Source organism: Rhinatrema bivittatum, chromosome 3, assembly GCF_901001135.1.
Source record: "Rhinatrema bivittatum chromosome 3, aRhiBiv1.1, whole genome shotgun sequence".
In the NCBI taxonomy this organism is placed as follows: Eukaryota; Metazoa; Chordata; class Amphibia; order Gymnophiona; family Rhinatrematidae; genus Rhinatrema; species Rhinatrema bivittatum.
Window position 1 is genome coordinate 254,201,047 of NC_042617.1, and position 19,003 is coordinate 254,220,049.

The 19,003-nt window shown below is 46.2% G+C and overlaps 2 long non-coding RNA genes across 3 annotated transcripts in view; one reads left to right on the forward strand and one right to left on the reverse strand.

The window, feature by feature from the left end:
- The window catches only part of LOC115087373, a 55,546-nt gene extending 52,918 nt beyond the window's left edge, over positions 1-2,628 (forward strand). Inside the window, exon 3 of the long non-coding RNA XR_003855506.1 lies at positions 2,478-2,628. This is a non-coding gene — a long non-coding RNA (uncharacterized LOC115087373). The remainder of the gene's footprint in view (positions 1-2,477) is intronic.
- The window catches only part of LOC115087372, a 104,523-nt gene that overhangs the window by 6,083 nt on the left and 79,437 nt on the right, over positions 1-19,003 (reverse strand). The gene's annotated exons all lie outside the window — the stretch shown is intronic.

Consider the following 19,003-nt stretch of genomic DNA (forward strand, 5'->3'; position numbering starts at 1 on the left):
GTGGAAAGAAGGCAAACGATTACCGGCATGGTTAAAAGGGGAGGTGAAAGAAGCTATTTTAGCCAAAAGATCTTCATTCAAAAATTGGAAGAAGGATCCAACAGAAGAAAATAGGATAAAGCATAAACATTGGCAAGTTAAATGTAAGACATTGATAAGACAGGCTAAGAGAGAATTTGAAAAGAAGTTGGCTGTAGAGGCAAAAACTCACAGTAAAAACTTTTTTAAATATATCCGAAGCAGAAAGCCTGTGAGGGAGTCAGTTGGACCGTTAGATGATCGAGGGGTTAAAGGGGCACTTAGAGAAGATAAGGCCATCGCGGAAAGATTAAATGATTTCTTTGCTTCGGTGTTTACTGAAGAGGATATTGGGGAGGTACCCGTAATGGAGAAGGTTTTCATGGGTAATGATTCAGATGGACTGAATCAAATCACGGTGAACCTAGAAGATGTGGTAGGCCTGATTGACAAACTGAAGAGTAGTAAATCACCTGGACCGGATGGTATACACCCCAGAGTTCTGAAGGAACTAAAAAATGAAATTTCAGACCTATTAGTAAAAATTTGTAACTTATCATTAAAATCATCCATTGTACCTGAAGACTGGAGGATAGCAAATGTAACCCCAATATTTAAAAAGGGCTCCAGGGGCGATCCGGGAAACTACAGACCGGTTAGCCTGACTTCAGTGCCAGGAAAAATAGTGGAAAGTGTTCTAAACATCAAAATCACAGAACATATAGAAAGACATGGTTTAATGGAACAAAGTCAGCATGGCTTTACCCAGGGCAAGTCTTGCCTCACAAATCTGCTTCACTTTTTTGAAGGAGTTAATAAACATGTGGATAAAGGTGAACCGGTAGATATAGTATACTTGGATTTTCAGAAGGCGTTTGACAAAGTTCCTCATGAGAGGCTTCTAGGAAAAGTAAAAAGTCATGGGATAGGTGGCGATGTCCTTTCGTGGATTGCAAACTGGCTAAAAGACAGGAAACAGAGAGTAGGATTAAATGGGCAATTTTCTCAGTGGAAGGGAGTGGACAGTGGAGTGCCTCAGGGATCTGTATTGGGACCCTTACTGTTCAATATATTTATAAATGATCTGGAAAGAAATACGACGAGTGAGATAATCAAATTTGCAGATGACACAAAATTGTTCAGAGTAGTTAAATCACAAGCAGATTGTGATAAATTGCAGGAAGACCTTGTGAGACTGGAAAATTGGGCATCCAAATGGCAGATGAAATTTAATGTGGATAAGTGCAAGGTGATGCATATAGGGAAAAATAACCCATGCTATAATTACACGATGTTGGGTTCTATATTAGGTGCTACAACCCAAGAAAGAGATCTAGGTGCCATAGTGGATAACACATTGAAATCGTCAGTTCAGTGTGCTGCGGCAGTCAAAAAAGCAAACAGAATGTTGGGAATTATTAGAAAAGGAATGATGAATAAAACGGAAAATGTCATAATGCCTCTGTATCGCTCCATGGTGAGACCGCACCTTGAATACTGTGTACAATTCTGGTCGCCGCATCTCAAAAAAGATATAATTGCGATGGAGAAGGTACAGAGAAGGGCTACCAAAATGATAAGGGGAATGGAACAACTCCCCTATGAGGAAAGACTAAAGAGGTTAGGACTTTTCAGCTTGGAGAAGAGACGACTGAGGGGGGATATGATAGAGGTGTTTAAAATCATGAGAAGTCTAGAACAGGTAGATGTAAATCGGTTATTTACTCTTTCGGATAGTAGAAAGACTAGGGGACACTCCATGAAGTTAGCATGGGGCACATTTAAAACTAATCGGAGAAAGTTCTTTTTTACTCAACGCACAATTAAACTCTGGAATTTGTTGCCAGAGAATGTGGTTCGTGCAGTTAGTATAGCTGTGTTTAAAAAAGGATTGGATAAGTTCTTGGAGGAGAAGTCCATTACCTGCTATTAAGTTCACTTAGAGAATAGCCACTGCCATTAGCAATGGTTACATGGAATAGACTTAGTTTTTGGGTACTTGCCAGGTTCTTATGGCCTGGATTGGCCACTGTTGGAAACAGGATGCTGGGCTTGATGGACCCTTGGTCTGACCCAGTATGGCATTTTCTTATGTTCTTATGTTCTTAATAGGATAGAAAATTTAGCAGTAAAACCAATATGTGAAGAAACGTAGCTTGACTTAGAGAAATTTCATAACCAATGTAGAGATCCCAACAAAAGAAATTCTCCACAGAAGAGTGGTTTCTGTTGAATGACAATTTTAATTACTACTGGGCATCAGAGAAAACTTTGTACTAACATGCCCCTTTCAGTGCGACACTTAATACAAAACTCTGATTCCTTAATTTTCATTTTCAAGCTCTCGCCATATATGTACATTTTGTGTAGCAATTTATATTGCATTTCCTGAAGCCTGACTTCTACAGTTGCTGTAAAGACATAATCAAAATAGACCATTAATGCTTTCTCTGTTATAGGTTTACCCAGAGACGAAGTCCAGGATTGTGCAAGAGAAGAATATAATGAGTTCTCTGTACTTAAAATGAAGACTATACCAAAAAGATATTTTTACTAAAGCCTTTAATTTTTATAACTAAATCAATGATTGATTCTTATGCGAACATGTTAGGAGCCTGTGAGAGTATTTGAAGTACATATTGTCTAGATTTTAAATACATAAAAAAGTGTTGATGTTGTAAGTCATATTGCACTTGTAACTGTTCAACAGAAAACACAATATTTTGCAATACACAATAAAACTTTTCTATTGAAGATAAATCTGTGTTCCCAGTATCTCTGTATTGAGTTATCTAAACCTGGGGGAAAGGCTGGATTATCTACTAATCCAAGTAGTTTTATGGCATATGGATTAATCTCCCATTCCACACAGAAAAAACGCCAGGCCATTAGCACCAGTCTAATCAGTATGTGTAGTTTTAGTTTCTGTGGAAGATTTTTTTTGTTTGTAATCATTTTTATTGAGGGTTAACAAATGAACACTACAGTGCGCATAGCAATAGCACAACAACAATAATGAAAATGAAAATTGTACTGAATATGCAGTAAGAGAGTATCCCATATTTCAGTATGACCTCGGCCTTTCCCCCCCCCCCCCCCCAACGACATCAGCATCAGGTATGTTTCTACCAGAAATGGGACTAGATCACAAGGCCAGTGATTAGAGATATAAAGCAGTAAAGCAGTACCAAGTATCAGGGTGACAAACATAAGTCTGTACTTTAAGCGGATAAGGTTGGTGCCTCCACTACCAAAGAGGAGGGCAACGATTTAATAAATGGATCCCATAAGGCTGTAAATAGAAGCTGCTGTTTGCGGGATGTCGTATCCAGTGATTTCTTTTCCAGTAGGTACAAATGAAGCATGGCATCCCTCCATTCGCGAAGAGTTGGCGAGAGATCGGATAGCCAGTGACGGAGAATGATGCGTAATGCAATCAATCGAGTCTTGTGAAGCAAAAGTGAGGGCAAGCCAAGAATAGATCCCTTTCCACTCTTAACGCCCAACAAACAAAACTTGGCAGTCCATTCATAGTCCAACGTAAACTCACTGGAAAAATATTGGAAAACCTGGGACCAAAAAACCTGGATACACGTACAGTCCCACAGGCAATGTAGTAAAGTAGCATTGGGGTGAGAACATTTGATACAATCCCCACAGGCAGTTATTCCTGCTAGAAATGCTTTACGAGGCCAAAACACCAACTTATGAATAACCTTCAAATGGGTTTCTCTGAGAGATATACCAATGGCGGCTTTGTTGGTTGCTTGACAGCTCATTCGTAAGGCCTTTAATGGAATGTCACATGCCAGATCTATTGACCATGTGCAGGCACATGTACGGTATAAGTGGTACGTAGAGTTATCATGCAAAAATTTATAGTACATGGACAGTTTCACTAATTTAAGTGAACTAACATGTAACAGCCTCTGGAAGGGACCATTCGTCATCCCCCATTTACAACCAGTTATACAAGACTGGATATAGCTACGAATCTGTAAATAAGTAAAGTAGTCTGATGGGAGTAAATTGAGGTTTTGGCAGCAGTAATCAAAGGAGCGGAGTGTGTTGGACTGCAAATCAACAAAGGGAAGAATATTAACAATACCCCTCTCCTGAAGTCTCTGCAATAGTCGACTGGGCATCCCAGCAGGAAGCATCGGATTATGAATTAAGGGGAGACAGTAAGATAGCTTCCAATCCAAATGTAGAAACACCCGGATATATTTCCAGCAATTACGCATACCACTAGCTAGTAAACTACTGGCGATGGGAAGTGGCAGCGCCCCGGGGGGTGTATGCAGTATAAACGTCAAATGATAGGGGGAAAAGGCTGCCCTCTCGAGTCGCAGGACCTCAGACTCGCTCCCATAGCCCAGCCACTCCCGTAACGTAGGTAATAAACAAGCAATATTATAATACTGCAGATTAGCAACTCCTAAGCCACCGTCTGGTTTGGGCACCATTAATTTAGAAAAGGACATCCTGGCTTTCTTAGGGCTCCAAAAAAAGATACTCAATATCCGATGCAACATACGCACATCCTTAGGTTTCAAGTAGAAGGGAGTCATTTGCATAATATATAGTAATTTGGGGAGCAGAATCATATTAACTAAAGCTATCCGGCCTGAAATAGATAATGGTAGGGACACCCAACTATTGACCTTCTGTTGAAACAATTTTATTAAGGGGGTGATATTGTGAAGATACCAGCTCTGAGGGTGTGCATGTATTCTAATCCCAAGATACTTGATCGTATCAGTCGCCCACAGTAACGGAAAATCGGGCCAAAGATCCTTGAGAGATCCCGTAATATCTAACGCTTCAGATTTAGTGAGATTCAACTTCAGCCCTGAAAAAGTGCCAAAGGTCTGAATAAGCTTCAAAAGCTCTGGTAGGGAGCTGCGAGCATTGGAAATTGTCATCAGCATGTCATCTGCAAAGAGCATCATTTTTTGCTCAATACCCCTTGAAGTAATGCCAGATATTAAGGGAGATTGTTTGATTTTTTGGGTTAATGGCTCCAAGGAAAGAATATACAGGAGGGGAGACAGGGGACAGCCCTGTCTAGTTCCCCTACTTAACGTAAATAAAGGGGAAGTAGAGCCATTGATACAAATAAAGGCTTTGGGGTCCCCATATAGGATCTTAAGTGCTGTAAGGAAGGGGCCAGCAAAACCAAAACATCTCAGGGCGTCAAACAAATAGGCCCACGCTACTCTATCGAACGCTTTTTCAGCGTCAAAGCTCACCAACAAAGGATCTATTACAGTGGCCCGGTGACATGTTTCCAGAGCCACCAGCAGTCATCGAATATTGGCAACTGGCCGTCTACCATAAACGAAGCCTGTCTGTTCCTGAGAGATAAGATTAGGGAGAATTAACTTTAATCGATTGGCTAGGATTTTAGCATAAATTTTTACATCTTGGTTAAGGAGTGAAATTGGGCGGTATGAACCTGGTTGTGCTGGGTCCTTCCCAGGTTTTGGTAAAATAGTAATGGCAGCTACTTTCATGGTGTCAGGCAATACGGCATTGGTGATCATGTGATTGAAAAGCGTAGTTAAGTGCGGTGTCACATTTTCTCTCAGTAATTTATAGAATAAAGACGTCATTCCATCTGGCCCTGGGGATTTATGTAATTTAAGGTCTGAAATTACCTTTGAAACTTCAATTTCAGTGATGGGTCTATTTAATCCCTCGCGCTGTGAAATATTTAAGGAAGGAAGCTGCAAGTTCTGAAAGAATGACTGCTGATTAGTCTCATTCGGCGGTTCAGAGGTATACAGAGTTTCGTAAAACTGTTGAAAAACCTTCCCTATCTCAGAGGTGGACACAGCCCTGGAGCCATCTGCCCTGTTAATATGAGAGATGAATTTGGTCGGGTTTGAAGACTTAGAGAGCCGAGCCAAGAGTTTACCTGGCTTATCGCCATGAAGAAAGAGCTTGTGTTTATATGAAAACATACTCCCGGTGGCTTTACGGTGCAGAAGGTCATTTAACAGAATCTGAGTCTGTTGAAACCTGTCCTTCCACAATTGGGAGTTCTGTCTGTTCCATTGGCCCTTATAATATTGCAATTTACGTTCCAAATCTAATATTTGAGCATTTTGTTGTTTCTTTTTTCGGATTGTGTATTGAAGGATGTCTCCTCTTAGTACCGCTTTGGCGGCTTCCCAATATAGGACTGGGGCGTCCATATGTTGGCCATTGAACTCCTCGTACTGGGACCACCTCTGCTCCAAATATTTCCCAAATTCAATATCTGTAGCTAGCCACTCCGGCATCCTCCATTGAAACAATGAAGGGAGTCTAGTCGCTTCCCCAATGAGACAAGAAACAGGGCAATGATCGGAAATGACCAGGGTGCCGATGTCCGCCTGCACCACCTCCGTAAAAAGAGATTCGGAGATTAATATATAATCAATTCTAGATTTAGCTGGATGGGCCCTAGCATAGTGGGAGTAGTCCCTCTCTAACGGGTGCAGCACTCGCCACACATCAAGGAGTTGCAGGGCATGGCAAAGAAAGGCTATACCTTTCCCCTTTCCCAATGGCGGAGTATGAACAGTAGAGCATTTGTCAAGGACATGATCAGCTATGCAATTAAAGTCTCCAGCCAAAATGACTGAATCAGTGCCCATCATCGAAACTTGAGACACCAATTTGGAAAAGAAGGGATGAGAGTACTGATTGGGGCCATAGATGGAGGCCAATACAATAGGTTTACCATATAATAGGCCCTTAATGATAATGCTTCTACCTTCTTTAACAGACCACTGGGAGTCCAACTGGAAAGGAATGGAACCCTGAATCAAGATAGCCACTCCATTGCGTTTACTGGTGCCAGAGGAAAAGAAAACCTGTGCATAACCCTTTTTATTTTTCAGCTTAAGATGTTCCTTGTCACGCATGTGCGTCTCTTGGAGAAACACAATGTCTCCCTTGGACCTGCGACAGTGAGCCAAAACCTTCTCCCGCTTGATAGGAGTCCCCAACCCCGCCACATTCCAACTCATATAATTAACTTTAGGAGTCATGGTGAATAACAAAAACATAGATCATGGCCATTACAAGCAAGGTATACTATACATACTCTGATACAAGCAGAACCACTCGGTTCACCCCCAATCCAGCAGTGTGCCCAATATCTCCACAAATTAGTCCCATACCTGTTAGGTGTCGTCCCCCCCCCCTTCCCCCCCCCCCCCCCCCCCCTCCCATCCCCCACCCCAATCATACAACCCCAAACCCCATACATCCATTCTTCTACCAATTCTCTCAATAACGAGAGCTGGAGCCAAATTCTGTGGTAAGGAGCTAGACCCCAGTAAACCAAAACATAAAGAAACAACATCATTGAACCGTTGTAAAGCCCCCTGGGAACATAAAATTAAGTTGCAGGAGGGTAAAGATGTAGGTCTGAACTTTACTGAAAAATCAAAAATGAAAAAGAGCTGGTGCAGCAAAAATAGAGTCCAGCAGTCATATGAGCCATAGAAACCAGCGAAGTAAGCCCTTCAACAGAAGATAAGGATCCGATAAACCGTGGAATCCTGTGATACGCAACCGCGTGGTACTGCAGACACCGTCCGCTGTATACAACATCTCTCAAAATAGGCCCTTCAGCCGTCCGCCGCCTCTTCGAAGGTTTTCTGCACATATTTCAGGGCCTCAGGGGCCGAATCGAAAGCCTGCGATTGACCCTCATGCCATACGCGCAGCTTAGCAGGAAATTGGAGAGCGAAACGCACCTGCTTATTTGCGAGCTGGGAGCACACCGATCCAAATTCCTTTCGTTTGGCTGCCACTCGAGCTGAAAAGTCTTGAAAAATGCGAACCTGCTCATTGTTATATTTAAGAGCCGAGATTTTCCGGGAGGCACTCCAAATCCGTTGCCGATCTGCATAATCAAGGATGCGAGCAATAACTACTCTGGCCCGCTGGTTTGGTCCCGCACGACTTCCCAGCCGATGTGCGCGCTCAATTTTTAAGGAGCCAAGCTGTTCCGAAATGCCCAAGGCCGACGGCAGCCACTGAAGCAATTGCTCACTAAGATCACTGTCCGGGATGGACTCAGGTAATCCAAGAAAACGTAAATTGTTGCGCCGTGATCTATTCTCCAAGTCGTCAATACGGTCATCTTGCGCCTGGAGCAATTTCGCCATTTTGTGGAGTTTACCCTCCGTCGCCAATGCCTCGTCCTCCGCTGCCGAGACGCGGGATTCCAAGGCATCAATCCGCGGGGGAAGCTCCGCAAATGCAGCTTGCATCGAGGTAAGCTGCTCCGAGATTTTATCCAATTTGTCCGACACCGCCGAAGTAACCGCATTTGTTAAAGCGGTAAGTGTCGCTGCATCAACGAGGCCTGCAGTAGTTTTTTCACCACTGGTCGCCATTTTGTCATCGCCGGATTTAGGTTTTTCCTTGTCCTTTTTTGCTATTTTAGCAGGCATGGCGACCGGAGATTTACTCATATAGCGGTCGATATTCATAGGCGATACTCACAGGTGAGTTTTGGAGGTAGTATGAGCGCGGATGTTGGAGAAAAAGTGCAGATTCTGGGGCTAACTCCTGGAGCCGGGTTAGACACGTCTATCCCAGATCACCACATCACGTGACTCTCCTGTGGAAGATTTTTATTTGTAGCATGGAACATATGTATATGGTCTCAAAATGTCTGATATGAGTCCTGGCACCTCAAACTTAAAATTATTTTTATATCATTCCTAACAGTAATGCATTTGACAAGCTATGTTATAAAAGCGAAAGTGAAGTAACTTCAATCTTCCATATTATTTAGATCGCATAAGGATGTTATAACTAAATCTAGATTTTTTTCCCACTATATAAAATTTGTTTCATTTTACACAATTGAACCACATCTGATTGTTTCAGCCATATAGGGAGCATCTGCAACTTTATATAAAACATTTGGCAAAAGAGCCATCTTAAATAAAGCACATCGCCCCAGTAAAGATAAAGGAAGATCTTGTCACGCTATTAATTGCTCCATGATCATAACTATGGGGTTTGTAATATTAAGTGTATATAGCTAGGATAGATCTCAAGGAATCCATATGCCCAAGTATTTAAACAACCTTTTGACCACATTAATGGAAAGGGTCCTTGCCAAGAAGTTTTTAGTTTAGAGATAGGCATTGCTTCAGATTTAGAAAAAATAATTTTTAGGCCAGCAAAGCTTCCAAACTGCTCTATTAAGCTGCGAGTCAAAGGAAGAGATCTCACTGGGTTACCAAGGAACAACAACATCATCTGCAAAGAGATATATTTTACATTGTATAGCACCCAAATAAAACCCTTGGATATAGCAAATGTTGCTTACTTGATGTAACAGGTGTTCTCACAGGACAGCAGGATGTTAGTCCTCACAAATGGGTGACATCGAGGATGGAGCCCTGTACGGAAAACTTTTCTGTCAAAGTTTCAACAAGCTTTGACTGACACTGGCACACTGGGTGCACTGAGCATGCCCAGCCTGCAATTATCCCTGTGAGCCACAGGTGTCTCCCTCAGTCTCGTCTTATAGCTAAAAAGCGCAAGCGAAACTAAAATAAAAGTATACAGACCCAACTCCGCGGGGTGGCGGGCGGGTTTCGTGAGGACTAACATCCTGCTGTCCTGTGAGAACACCTGTTACATCAGGTAAGCAACATTTGCTTTCTCACAGGACAAGCAGGATGGTAGTCCTCACAAATGGGTGAGTACCGAGCTGAGGATGCCCGGGAATGCACCAGATACACCGCAGATGCGCAAAGACGTAACGACTGAGGTGGAAATGGGAACGGAGGGCATCCGCAACACCATAATGGGTTCGTGGAAGGATGTTGGGTAGTGAATTGAAAAAAGTAAGAGTAGGCGGACTGGCCAAACATGGAGCATGCCAGCTAGTCAAATGTAAGCAATAATAGGCTGCGAAGGTATGGAGAGGACTCCAGGCTGCAACCTGATAAAAAAGTACAAGCAGCAGTAACCAAAGGGAAGCTGTTAAGGCTAAGACGGACACAACAGTATGTGGATACCCACAGGGGCGGATTTTCAGAGCCCTGCTCGCGTAAATCCGCCCAAAACCGGGCGGATTTACGCGAGCAGGGCCCTGCGCGCCGGTGAGCCTATTTTACATAGGCTCACCGGCGCGCGCAGAACCCCGGGACTCGCGTAAGTCCCGGGGTTTTCGGAGTGGGCGTGTCGGGAGGCGTGTCGGGGGGCGGGGCCGGAGCGCGCGGCGTTGCGGGGGCGTGTCGGCAGCGTTTTGGGGGCGGGTACGGGGGCGTGGCCGCGCCCTCCGTACCCGCCCCCAGGTCGCGGCCCGGCGCGCAGGAGGCCCGCTGGCGCGCGGGGATTTACGCCTCCCTCCGGGAGGCGTAAATCCCCCGACAAAGGTAGGATGGGGGTTTAGACAGGGCCGGGCGGGTGGGTTAGGTAGGGGAAGGGAGGGGAAGGTGAGGGGAGGGCAAAGGAAAGTTCCCTTCTAGGCCGCTCCGATTTCGGAGCGGCCTAGGAGGGAACGGGGGTAGGCTGCGCGGCTCGGCGCGCGCAGGCTATACGAAATCGATAGCCTTGCGCGCGCCGATCCAGGATTTTAGCCGATACGCGCGACTACGCGCGTATCTACTAAAATCCAGCGTACTTTTGTTTGCGCCTGGAGCGCAAACAAAAGTAGGCTGTTCGCGCTCGTCTGAAAATCTACCCCAATGGGGTAGATTTTAAAAGAAGCGCGATCAGCCTACTTTTGCTTGCGCATCAGACTCAAGCAAAAGTACGCTGGATTTTAGTAGATACGCGCGGAGCCGCGCGTATCCACTAAAATCCTGGATCGGCGCGCGCAAGGCTATCGATTTTGTATAGCCTGCGCGCGCCGAGCCGCGCTGCCTCCCCCCGTTCCCTCCAAGGCCGCTCCGAAATCGGAGCGGCCTTGGAGGGAACTTTCCTTTGCCCTCCCCTCACCTTCCCCTCCCCTCCCCTACCTAACCCACCCGCCCGGCCCTGTCTACACCCCCCCCTTACCTTTGTCGGGGGATTTACGCCTCCCGGAGGGAGACGTAAATCCCCGCGCGCCAGCGGGCCTGCTGCGCGCCGGGCCGCGACCTGGGGGCGGGTACGGAGGGCGCGGCCACGCCCCCGGGCCGTAGCCCCGCCCCGTACCCGCCCCCAAAACGCTGCCGACACGCCCCCGGAACGCCGCGACGACCGGGCCCGCCCCCCGACACGCCCCCGACACGCCCCCCCTCCGAGAACCCCGGGACTTACGCGAGTCCCGGGGCTCTGCGCGCGCCGGGAGGCCTATGTAAAATAGGCTTCCCGGCGCGCAGGGCCCTGCTCGCCTAAATCCGCCCGGTTTTGGGCGGATTTAGGCGATCAGGGCTCTGAAAATCTACCCCACAGTGTTGTAGTGAAATGTCTGCTTGTTGGTAGGAAAGGAAATATAGACCACTTAATCAGAAGGATTAGGTCTGTGTGGCCACTGGAAGTAGCAGCTTGACCCTTGCATGAAGGAAAGAGTCAAGTGGAATTCACATGGAATGCAGTGCAATGTAGATAGAATGTAAGCGCAGCATTACTGTCCAGGAATGTGGAAAACCCAGTCTCTCCCTAGGGCGAGAGAGAGAGGTTAGGAAAAATTAATAGAGTATTTCCTGAGGAAAGGAGATACAACATCTACCTGAAAAGGATAGAAAGTTGAATGCGTAGAACTACTCAGTGGCAGAGGAACGGAGTCAGGTGAGTATGGAAAGAGTGCATAACTCACGGACCCTGCTGGCAGGAATGACATTAAGAGGGAAAGAAGTTCCCTTGCCAAACTGTGGAAGAGAGGAATGGAAAGGCTCAAACGTAGAATGTATGAGACTTATAAGGAGAATATATATGTTCATTCCGTGATTAGAGAAATAGAGGCAGCTTGATCAGTGGATAATCCATGGTAAGCCGAGTCAGAGAGGATTACCGAAAACGGGAACCCAACTCCCAAAACGATACACCTCCTAAGAGAAAGGTGTATCTATGTGGAGGATGTCTGGAGAACAGAATCCGAGGGAGTAAGAAAAAATGGTGGAAAAGTAAAAGGGGTAATACCTCTTTTTTTTTTTTTTTTTTTTAGCGTCAGGAGGTAAAGCCTGCCATATTAAACGGCAAGATTTATGTTTAGAAGGTTTTGTGACGCTACCAGAACCTAAGAACATCAGTAAGTCTATGATTTGGGACTGACTGGTGAGGGAATAAAAGGTTACTGATATGATGGATTGAGAAGTATGGGAAGCATACTGATCTCAGTCAGGGAGTGGGGAAAAGAATACTGAACCCCATCCCAGTTCAACATTAGAAGAATGCTGGCTACGAGAGGCAGCAGAAGAGATATATTGAAGAGGCCTTTGATGGAAGAAAAGGCATCTAAGGGAACGCATAGGAAACATGTGTAGGGAGCAGAACCTGTGCATCGTATGGAATGATGCAGACGCAGAGGAAAGTTTAGTTAAACTCAGCGTTAAAAGATTTGCCCTGTACACATGTAATTGAGACCATTCGAGAGGATAGAACCTACGTGGAGAAGGTCAGATAGAGCGTTCATTAAATCTCTTAGATATGTGGCCCAAGGACGCATGAAGTGAACAAGGGCCAAGGGTAGAGCTGCGCAGCTGTCTAGCAGAGCAGCTAAGAGGTTGTGCGTGCTTATGAGTTGGAAAGCACATTGTCCCTATGCTGTCTGTCTGTATGCACAAAGAATTGTTGCAAAAGCAGTATTGGAAGGCATAAGGGCATAACTCATGGGTGCAACGTCCAGGACGTTTATGAGAAACTATGCTGGAGTGCAATAGATGCATAATGGGTTGACAGCTTTCAGGAGAAACTTTATAACCCTAAAGAATTGCGAGCATGAGTCGAAGGAGACTAGGTCCTAGTTCGAACTGGGATAAGAATCAGGGGCGAAAGCAATGAAACCACTTAGGTCCATTGAGTATAGAATGTCACTGAATATAACCCATAGCAGTTTTGAATTATGAGAAAAATGCATAGTGGGAAGAAACCCCATAGCCCAACCATGAAAAGTTGAAAGGCTGAGGTTATGGAAAATATGCGCAGGGACATATAACAATGTATCAGAATGTCTGTGCGCATGCTGGACAAGAGGGTCTTAAGACTGTGGTGTCCAGAAGTGTTACAGAAGAGATTTATGGCAGTGACAGTAATCCCAGTTAGTAAATGTATAGTGAGTCCTGAAAAAAGTGAGAGCTCCTTGCATGTACTGAAAGTGGTTAGCAGTAGTCTATGCAAGGAAAGTGAATGATGTTACACTCCACAGAGAAAACAGCATTCACCAACAGTGATGCAAGAGACAGTTCACTTACCGAAGCTGGTGCCAGCGGCAGAGCTTGGGGTTGTAATGTTGACTCACCATAAAGCACATAGAAACATTAAAATAATGTACTTACTGCAGTATGGAGTGATGGTAACCAAAGATACCATTGTACCTGTGACGTCTAAAGAAAGTTGGATTTTCTTAGGTCCAGGATGTGCGGAGAGTAACTATTTTCTGTTAAAAGAAAGAATAGTGCAATTAAAACTCCCCAACCCCCCTCCCTTCTCCCCTCTGCACTTCGTAGCGCCTGGGGGAGTGTACCGGGACTTTGGTACAAGGTGGGGTGGCCGCTCTGATATCTGACCAGATGGGAGACCAGGAGGTGTCCCAATGGAGGATATCATGTAGGCTCCTGCAGGTGTGTGAGCGGTAAGTGGTACCCGCATTTCTGTATGCTGTACAAGGAGACACTGAGACCTGTGGCCAGGCCTCAAGGTGGACTTGTACATGGGGCAATGGTTGCTGAATCTCATGTTTAGCAGATCATCCAATGCAGCTGGACCTTGGTTGGGAGGGAACCAAGAGTCAGAGCATTGGTCGGCACAGGGACTTGTTACTGACAAGAGAAGAAGCCCTGCTGCAATCCCAAGAAGATAGAGGGGTTCTCCTGATATTGTGGCTAACATAGCTAACATAGTGATATGTGACACTAATACAGTTCTAAAAGGCACATGACCCAGAACTTTTCGAACCACGGTCCGAATGGGAGAACACAACTCTATGGGAATGCCGCCGAAGCGGGTACTTACCATCCGACGTGGATCGCCGCAAGACGAGCCGGTGAAGATTGTTGACCCCGACGGTCTCCGGAGTCCTCGAGTGTAAGGCCGGGGACGTAAACGTCCATCTCGCTCTGAAACCCGGTATGGTGGCACAGGTACAGAGGAGACAGGCCAGGCGTGAGTGGCGTTTAGACTGCTAAGTGTAACAGATGGCCATAGTCCCACACCACTTGACGGTGGGGCACGCCAGGAACAGAGGAGCCCTAATGGAACTCATGTTCCCTTCCCTCGTCACAGCGGCTCGATGTGTCGTGATGCCAATGCAGAAGCTGTCGGACCTGGATCCGGAAGTTCTGGATCACCAAGGACTGCCAAAACTGTAGGAACAGTGCTGATGGCAGTGGTGATGTCGCTCTGCCCGAGCGTTGTCCAGCCTGGAGAAGGATGGCACCGATGTGCTGGATGGCGTCAGCGGCGGACGATCACGATGTCGGCAATGATGGGTGCCACGGTGCTCGGCCCGGTCTTTCCCCAGCGCCGAGATGGAAGCCCTCGTCGTCCTGGAAGGCGATCGATGACGAACTGTCAGCACGCCTGCTCTGCTCCTGACACAATGGAGTGTCTTAAGCTAATACGGGGCTTAAAAAAGAACCCAAAGCGTGGAGCAATGTGAGGAGGCGAGGGTATTATGTGGCGGTGCTATGTCGGTATTGACGATATTGAAGGCAACCTAAGGGGCTTCGAGGATATCATCAAAATGGGTATAAAAAATCGTCGATGACTGGCCAGGAGAATGATGACAGTGACGGGCACTGACAGCAGTGGCATAGGTATCTTTGAAACGATGTGGAATCGAATAATCGAAAAACATTGCCGTTATTGAAAAAGATACCGGCATCGACTGAGTCGAAGTCGAATCAATAGGGCGTCAAGGACACCGAAGGAAAACGGAGGTGTCGAGGGCATCGATGCATGGAGGCGGGCATTTATGCCGTTTGTGGCATGGCCACGGGCATCAACTATAGGGCCACAGACGTTGACGGTATCGATTTGGACAGACTCAGATTTCCAAGTGTACATGGCATCGGTGCCCCAGACACGTGTGTCGGTGGCATCGATATGGACACGTATGGAATCGATGGCATGGATCTCCCAGTCGATGAATTCCATCCCGGCATCAACGCCAGTCCTGGAATCGGCATGGGCATCGATGCCAGCCATAAGGCTGGCATTGGCATCAACGCCCATCCACGGAATCAAGCCGGCATGGATACCCACCGATGGGACCCACCTGGGCATCGAATTTCACCGATGGGAGCAGCCTGGCATCGACTGCCCTCGATGGATGCATTCTAACATAGATGCCCATGGATGAAACACCTGGGCATCGGTGTCCATCGATGCAAAAGGACCCGGCACCGATGCCATCGACGGACGGCCATCCGGCACCAATGCCATCGACGGACAAGCCATCCGGCACCGATGTCCATCGATGGGGACCATCCGGCACCGATGTCCACCGATGGGGACCATCCGGCATCGATGCCCACCGACGAATCGATGTGGCACCGATGCCCACCGATGGAAAAGGGCTGGACATCGGTGGGGAGGATGGGGCATCGATGGCATCCCCAAAAGGGGGGGGGGTGGCATCGATGAAGTGACCCTGGGATCGTTAAAAAGTGTCTCGGGCAGCGGTGGCGGCGACCCGAGTATGCATGGCAGTGACTAACAGCGTGTGCGTCAATGGCATGCATCCGGGTAGGGACGGCACCGAGGAAGCCCAAGGAAAAAAAACAGTGCGTAGGAGGAAAAAGCCTGGTAGCACTGAAAAGCAAAAAACATGGATAAAGGCATCAGGGCACCGTGGGGGGAGGGGCGCTGATGACATATAAAAGCCCAGGGCGGTTTGGGAGGGTCCCGGTGTAGCGATAGGGTATCGACTGCGTGAGGGTACCAGGGAACGAAGGACTTGAAGCTACAGAGGTCCTAAAGTTAAGGAAAAAATCCCTACCCCACTAGCATAAGCAAGCAGAGTGTCACAGAGATACTCGCAAGCTGTTTAAAGCTAACTGAAAAATGGGGGAAGGGAAGGCTTCAGTCAGTTAACAGCCTTAAGATAGTGACAGGAACCGACCGAAAAATAAGAATTAGTACTCACCGAGCGTCGTAAAAACGTACGCGGAGGGAGACCTGTGCAGGGAAAAGTGTTTTTTGAAGTGAAAAGTTAAGTGTTTCCATGAGGTAATTAGTTAAAAAATCCTCACAGAGCTCCAACCGCTATGCTGACTGCAGAGCGGAAAAAAGAAGACTGAGGGAGACACCTGTGGCTCACAGGGATAATTGCAGGCTGGGCATGCTCAGTGCACCCAGTGTGCCAGTGTCAGTCAAAGCTTGTTGAAACTTTGACAGAAAAGTTTTCCGTACAGGGCTCCATCCTCGATGTCACCCATTTGTGAGGACTACCATCCTGCTTGTCCTGTGAGAACTATTGAAATCTTTATTTTAATTACGAGGGGTTCTACCGTTTATAGCAAGGGGGATAGGGGACATCCTTGTCTCGTTCTGCCTTCCAGTTTAAAAGGCACAGATATCACCACCAACACCAGTGTCCACATAGATGCAGCAACACTAAGAGGGAGAGAGCAGCTTACCTAGCTGCTTTCACCGGCCCACCTGGTTGCTTCCACCAGCCCGCCCACCGCCTGACGCCTGCTCACCACCAACACCGGCATCCACATAGAAAAGCGCAGCACCGCTGGAGAGGGAGAGAGCAACCTACCTGGCTGCTTCCACTGGCACCGAGGGAGTGCTAGGTGAGGTGCTGGAGGTGCTGGAGGCGCTCCCCCCCCCCCCCCCCAATGGAGCGAGGAGGAAGCAAAAGAAAAGGCAAGTACCAGGAAGACAATCCCTCCCTCGGCCTGCCCACTGCCTGAAGCCCGCCCACCACCAAAACTGATGTCCTCATACGAGATGCAGCGACGCCGGAGGTGTGCGCCCTTGGCACGTGCATGAAGGAACACAACAAAGGAGCCTGCCCCTGTGTGTGCCTAAGGTGATGCCAGAAATAAGTAAATTGTGATTACAGATCTCTCCAAAGAAACCCTGAAATGGAGCAAGCCCACATCATTGAAACCATCACAGGATGAGAAGTCACAGAAATCTTCAGAGAACCTTTAAAATTACTCATCTATCCCAAGATAAGTAACTACTCCCCAGTAATCTCCTCCAGCCTAATGTTTTCACTCCTATTGCTAATGTTCAATTGCTAGCAAAAAACAATCCCACTGATAAATGATCTGTTAGATCAGTGGTTCTCAACCTTTTTCCCATTGTAACACACCTGACAGGCCTCGCTTAAATGTGTGACACACTGCTCATTACAATTTACGGTGGAAATAAAAAGTAAAGGTTCGGCAATTATTTTTATTGTTTAAAATGACACAAGGAAAAAAGATACGTATTCTGTCTGAACAGAAATTGCATAAATAGTAAACATCCCACACCAAAACAGCACCAATTTCCAGCAGTTACCTAAGAAAAGGCAACACTGAAAATATTACACCAGGCCTTAAGACACCAATGCATCTCCTATTAGGAAAATGGACCAAGTCAGGCTGCTATAGAGCCCTACACAGAAACTACACGCCAGCAGAAAACCTCACCTGAATCACATGTGCTGACCCTCACCTAACAAGGAATAAAGAGACCAAAACGCATAACTAGAAGCATGCAGAAAAAACTGAATTGGAAACTGCAACAAGCCAGAGTCTCTGTATGCAGTGTAATAAAGGAAAAAAGAAACATCACCCATCCTTATAAAACAAATCAAGAAATATAAAATCAGTAGTAGTAAAACCATACTAACAAAAAGAATAGATTATTTCAAAACAGCTGATGAGTGGAATATCCAATAATTAAAAACTCATATAAAAAATTTCTAGATACCAATAAAATATTTCAAAATAGCAGACACAAAGACCAAGTAATGAAAAATAAGGATACAAAAATTTTTTTGCTCTGTATACCTGGGAATGTTTGATATCCAGGTCTCCTGAGATTGTTTTGAATTAACAGGAGGAGGGGTGGTTTGCTTGGAACTTTCTCCTCTCAGTCACATATGAGCGCTCTCACTTACACTGGCTCTCAATTACACACCTATACACACATGCTCTCAGTTACTCACATATACACATGCTTTTTCTCTCACTAATATAGGCTCTTAATTACACATTTACACACATGCTATCTTTTCACGCTTACACACACAGGCTTTCAATCACACACATACATGCTGTCTTTTTCTCTCACACACAGACTCTTTCACATGCTTACAAACATGCTCTCTCTTTCTCTCATTTACACACAGGCTCTCAATCACATACTCAGATGCTCCCTCACCTAAACCAGGTCTCAATCACACCCAGACACACATGCTCTCTCTCTTACTTATACATCCAGGCTCTTAATCATACATACACATTATCTCTCTCACACACAAAGGATCTCAATCATACACACACACTTTTTCACACAAACAGGTTTTCAATCACAAATTTACACATATAGGTTCCCAATTGTAAACTTACATTCATGCTCTCTCTCTCACAGGCAGGCTCTCAATTACAGACACACTCTCTTTCACATATACGGGCTCTCAATCATTCACATACATGCTATCTCACTCACACACATACACACACAGGATCTCAAACACACATGCTTGCTTGCTCATTCACTCTCTCTCCCTCCCTCCCTCCCCAGAACTAGCGGCAGCAGCAGCCTCCTCCCAACCCTAACCTCCTTCATTTTCAGCCCTCGCGGAGGAGGAGTCCCATCGGCCGCAGGGGTTGACGCTCTTCTTCATTTTTCTCTGAGCCGTGCTGCT